At 32.4% G+C, this 6,283-nt stretch overlaps 1 long non-coding RNA gene across 1 annotated transcript; it reads left to right on the plus strand.

Moving 5' to 3' along the window:
- The first annotated feature begins 1,415 nt into the window (after nt 1-1,415).
- On the plus strand, nt 1,416-5,314 carry LOC110884258. Its single transcript, XR_002561030.2, has 7 exons — nt 1,416-1,691; nt 1,911-1,992; nt 2,093-2,157; nt 2,287-2,348; nt 2,624-2,694; nt 3,372-3,428; nt 5,146-5,314. It is a non-coding gene; the product is annotated as an uncharacterized LOC110884258 (long non-coding RNA).
- The last annotated feature ends 969 nt before the right edge of the window (nt 5,315-6,283 follow it).

Consider the following 6,283-nt stretch of genomic DNA (forward strand, 5'->3'; position numbering starts at 1 on the left):
AATCAGATGATAAAGCTTTTATCAATTGTTCCTCTGAACAAACCATGCAAAACCCCACTAAAATTTCTCCATTTCATCACCTCTACATCGCGAATTTAATCGAAGAACATTCTAGGGCTTGTAACTTGTGCAGACGATATCTTCTTCAATTCTTATCCAAATCAGGTGATTCCAAAGCCTAAACTTATTTATTTTTTGTGCTCTACAATTCCCTATTGTCAATTTCTGTATGTTAAGTCTCTAGAAATCCAAATTGAATTACGAAACTAGGGTTCTTGAGTTCTTGAAATTGGGGCTTTTGATCTTATACACCTATTTTAGTGAAATTGAATTTACCCTACTATTCTATATCATATTAGATTAGTTCATGTAATTTTTGGGAATTTTTGTACTTCTATAGGAATCATTGTGAAATTTTAACATTATCTATATAATAAGAATTATATAAAAAATAGAAATTCATTGAACAATATTCATGAATAATATTTCTGATAATTTTGGAAGATTATGATATCATGGAATTTTTATAAATTATATAAATTTTGGTGATTATCCAATAATATGTAATAAATTATAAAGTACAAGTTTGGGTATTTTTAATAAATCGATGATTTAAAAAAATTAGATTTTAATTCTATATATATTTATAAATTTTCTAATCAATAAGATCTTAAGAATTATAGTTTTTAATATATACATATGTTTTAATCTCGTCGTAATCATAATTATTTATTTTTGACTAGTAATGTAACTTGATTTTCTTCAAACAATGATTTATAGATTCTCAAAACAAAAGTTTCCAAATCAAGAACTCGAATTACTAGACCCATTGTTGTTCCATTATTTAAAATCTTGGTTATATTTATTCTAGGGTGATTTAGTCATTTGTCCCACCTCGTAAGCTCGTGCGGTAATTCTCGGGGATTGTTTCTTCGCAACATGTGAGTAGATTCGACTCTTTCCCCCTTTTTGACATTAAATCTTTTTGGGGTGTATCTCGTGCTTGATTTCAAATTTATTATTTAAATTGATAACATGTTATTCGATGTGTTTCTATGTGTCACTTGTTGCTAATTTCGATCTATTGTTTCTCTATACGTGCATCTATGTGTTACTCGCTTTGTGTCACAGGTTTCGCGTGGATCCACCTGGCTGACCGGTTCCCCACGGCCATGGGTCGAACTCGGTATCGCCATCATTGTTCACAGATTCGCCTTTTGGGGCTTGAATCTCTATATGTCTATGGTTACTAATATTGTTATGTTTGTGTTGTTTATGAGATATGTGTTGAATCTATATCTCTAATAAAGCAAACCATTGGGGGGACACATGTCACACCCTATGATTGATGCCAAATAAGCAGCCACCTACATGTGGCATGTCTCTAAGGCCAGGATTGGAGAGGCTTATTATGTACGATTTGTATTACTCTCTCTCTCTCTCTCTCTCAATCTTTCAATTATCGTTTGAAAACCCTAAAAAAACATCCTCTACCTCTCTCTCTCTCTCAATACGATGGGCGACATCATCTTCTAGAAGATCCGATCATCTAATCAACGATTTCGATCATTGCAACATTATCTTCTTGAAGATTCGTTCATCTAATCGATGATAAACTGATAAAACCCACAAATCGCTATAGGAATTTGCCGCCCTTCATTCAAATTTCTTCAGATTCTTGAACAATTGAGGTAAATTTTTCTGCTTTACACATCTAATATTCCATTTAATCTGTTAACACACTCATGCCCACCAACTGTTTGATCATTTGCTTCAAAGACCCAAACCCTAGAAAACACCAGATCTCCCCAATTTTTTGTATTCTTCATAGATAACTAGATAAATTTGAGTGATTTAATCTTTATAAAGTATACTAACTCAAGTTCCATTGCATTGAAATTGTAAACCAGTTATTGTGTTTTCATCACTTCAAATCTTTAATGGATAGTTATTGTGTTTTCATCACTTCAAATCTTTAATGGATGCTGACAGGTATACTTGCTATTTGCAGATTATTATTTCAATTTGCTTTTGGTAGTTGTCGACACTAAACAATAATAGGGTTTTTTTTTTTTTTTTTTTTATCTTGTAGGTTGAATTCACCACAGACCTCAGCTGTTTTATTTGAAGTTATGGGATACCTGTTACAATTTTGAGGTTTGTGATTTTTTGTCGCTGGATCGAAATTTTCTTTCTTTTCTTCGCTCGACTTCAAGGTTTTGTTTATCCATAGAATTATGAGGTTTTTAATACTTATGCTCTACGAGGCTATTGGGTTATATCCAGGTAAATTGACGATGCTGGTGGTGATGGAAGACGTCCAATTCCTCCAATTTGAGCCGAAACTGGTACGTTGCTTGCTCTTTTATTTTTCAACATGTCATATTTAAATATACTTACCTTAAAAGGGAAATGGGTTAAAAATCTCCTAAAGTTATTGTTAAATTCTTTTCTATTCATCCAAGTTTGGGGGTGATTTTAAAGTAGGGGCTATTGGATTTACATGATATGGATGACACAAATGTTCTTACAAATGTATGAATCTCATTGTTTTGGAATCTCATTATTTTGGGATACGTTTTAGTCTTATATGTTATAACAGGTTTCTCTTTCATATTAATAGGTAAGATATTGTATGCATTGCCAAGCACATGTTAAGGGATTTGACCACCGTGGCTCTTGGAAATTGTATAGGTAACATTAAAAAGAGTTTATTTAAATTGTCTCGATTGCATTGTAAGTATCAACTTTAAATGATTAGATGCTAACGTTGTCTTTTTAGTACTGGTGAAAATATACATCTACTTTTCATGATTCTCCTAGGTCGGTTTATAACGTGTCACATTATCGGTTCATCTAAAAGTAAGCTTCACATGTTTTTCTTAAATTTACATTTTCATCTTTGGAAGATTATCTTATTCAAAAAGGTTAAAAGTCTTTCAAAGTTAACTATTATTGAACAATATAACTTTTGTAATTTGAGAAAAAAAATAGATCTTTGGAGAAAGAATGTTTCATCCTGCACAAAACTTCTGTGTCACTACATATGAGGATACCATACATTCGCTTAAGTTTGTTGAGCAGCAACATTTTTGCAAAAAAAAAAAAAAAGAACTTAGCTACATTAGTTTGAGACTGAATACAAACATGTGTAGCTTTGACATGTTTGCTTATATACAAATGGGTATGGTGAAGTGGGTAAAAAAAGAAGCTTAAAGAGGAACAAGTCGAATGGGTCTAATTGGTTGAAAGTTAATTAAAAGTATATTTTGAGACATGATTTAAATATTTAGTTACTGCGGGGAAAAAGGAAAATTTTAATGAGCATGATGTGATTATTATGATCAATGTTTCTCATTTGGTATTTGCAGGCTTTGGCGCCATTGTCCCAAAAAGTGACCAACACATGCATCCAACAAAAATATAACGTAAGTACTTACGTTTTTACATATATCTACTACACACTCACTTACCAAATTAGACAACAACAACAACCATACCCAGTAAAATCCATCAGCGAAGAGGGGGCTGGGTGTGGGATGTAACATGTTAATTAAAATTCAACCCGTGTAATACATGAGTCTATAACATATTATATGTAATAGGCAATTATTGTTTATAAATGATTTTTATTGCATCATTATTGATACCTAACATGTAGTACATATTTTAGGTTGGTTTTAGCTAGGGGTGTGCATGGGTCGGTTTGGTTCGGTTTTTACTATTAACCATAACCATAACCGCTAGTTCGGTTATGGAGTTTTGGTAACCATAACCATAACCAAACTTCGGTTATGGTTAATCGGTTATGAAGTCGGTTATGGTTCAGTTTTGGTTAATTTCGGTTAAGTAACCAAGCAAGGTTTGAAATAAATAGGGTTATGCACTATTTGAACTTAGCTTGACCCTATTTTATAAGATAACGGAGACTAAACTTTTTGGTTAAACTACCGATTTGGGATTTTTTTTAATAAGGTAATTCTCAAACAAACAAAAAATTATGGACATCACACCTTAGTTTTTTATTAAAATAAATGGCATCTACATCAAGATCATTTTGTTACTAACATACTTTTATTTTAGTAAAAACCTTCTATATGGTTTTGTAAAACACAAATCCATTATATAAAGTTAGCATTACAAGTTTGGTTCGGTTTCGGTTATATCGGTTAACCAAAGCTTCATAACCATAACCATAACCGACTGAGCGGTTATACAAAGTTTCATAACCATAACCATTGGTTATATTGGTTATCGGTTATTAGTGGTTCGGTTATGTCGGTTATGGTTCGGTTGTCAGTTATGGTGGTTAATTTGCTCACCCCTAGTTTTAGCTATTAAGCTAGGAAATTGAAGAGGAGCAAAACTCATACTAAAAGCAACAAGAGGCATATGCTCCTTATGTTGGTTCATTGCCGCATGATAAAATGGTCATTATCGTTATGCATACGGCGATGAGGCATGATTTGCATTTGAGTGTGGTTGAAGCAGCTATTCAAGAGTTTTTACTAATTTTTTTATTTGTTACTAATATATTTTCTTTCATATCAGTTGTTTACAATAGGTTTAGTGTTATTGGATTGTAAGATATGATTCACATTGAACATATTTCGTTAGGTGTTAGGTGTTAGGTGTTAGGTGTTAGGTGTTAGGTGTTAGGTGATGATTGTTTTTTCAATTGGTCAAAAACGTATGCGAAGTTATTGGTTGAAGCTGTTGATGCAGGATATATGTTTTTCTCTTAAATTTTAGGAGTAGAAGGACCACCAATGAAACCATTCACTTTTTAGCAATGCTGATGCAGGATTGAATTTGAATAAAAATAATAGGTTTTTGGTTGAAGCCGCGTTTAACGCAGGCATTAGCCTAAAATTTAATAATTTTCTGTTTGTTTCTTCCAATGTATGCGTTTGTACAGAATATTACATTTCAAAGTAAATAATATGGTTTTGGTTGAAGTCCGCGTATTACGCGGGCATTAACCTAGTTCTTGTTATATTGAAAGACCTAGTTTCACATTTGATAATGCATGTTATAAAATAAGGTTTTTCTAAAAATAATATAACAAAAAACGTTTTAAATAAAAACCGAATCTATTCACCAACATGTTTGTTGACCCAAAAACTTTTTTTACGCGTGATACAGGTACACAAGGGTGGGCGGATTTTGAGTTGAAGACATGTAGGATTGCCTTAGTAATATACCGGTTATGATATGCTGCTTTTATTTATTAAATTTTGTAACTTGGTAATAATATTTGAATTCTATGTTATGTGTGACAATTTAATATTGATGCTTTAAATATTTAAACTTATTATAGTGTCATAAGCTATGGGCAATCAGTCTGCCCCGTACCATTCCGCTGCGGGTCGGGGTGTGACACAATGTACGCGACAAAATCCGAGAGATGGACCATAAAGGGCAAACTCCAATGGAGGTTCTTATGTCTCATTTACATGATAATGGTTTTACTTTTTATCCCTCTACTAATAGTTTAACAAATGAGCTGGAATCATTATTCTTCGTTCATGAAACATCATATGAGTTATTACGTGCATTTCCACATGTGATGATTATGGATGTCACATACAAGACAAACAAGTATGATAAGCCTTTTATTCAAATTGTTGGTGTAACTTCTACCAGCAAAACATTTTCCATAGCTTTTGCCTTTATGCATAAAGAAACGGAGGATATCTACGTTTGGGTATTAAAGCACTTACAGTCAATACTAGATGAGGGCATGCAACCGCGTGTAATAGTTACAGACAGAGAGTACACTCTCATGAATGCATGCTAACGAATTTTTCCGCATGCTACTCGATTACTTTGTAGATGGCACATTTCTCAAGCGATATTTAAAAAGTGTCGTCCATGTATCAAATCTTGACATGCATGGGACTCCATAAATTCACAGTGAAATTCACTAATTGAATCTCAAACATTGGTATCATTCAAGAAAAAATATGAGCAACTTCAGTCATTGTTGATTGAATATCCAGGTATTATTATTATTATTATTATTATTATTATTATTATTATTATTATTATTATTATTATTATTATTATTATTAATCATCATCATCTTACAGGTGTTTTAGATTACCTGGAGGAAACTTGGTTAAAAAAACACAGAGAAATGTGTGTATCCGTTTGGACTGATAAATGCCTACACTTCGGAAATCAGACAACAAATAGAGTTGAGAGCCAACATTTAAAGCTAAAGGCATACTTGAAGACATCGAATTCTACCTTATATAAGTTTGTTCGTCGTATTGATGAA

The sequence above is a fragment of the Helianthus annuus genome, chromosome 10, assembly GCF_002127325.2.
Source record: "Helianthus annuus cultivar XRQ/B chromosome 10, HanXRQr2.0-SUNRISE, whole genome shotgun sequence".
NCBI lineage: Eukaryota > Viridiplantae > Streptophyta > Magnoliopsida > Asterales > Asteraceae > Helianthus > Helianthus annuus.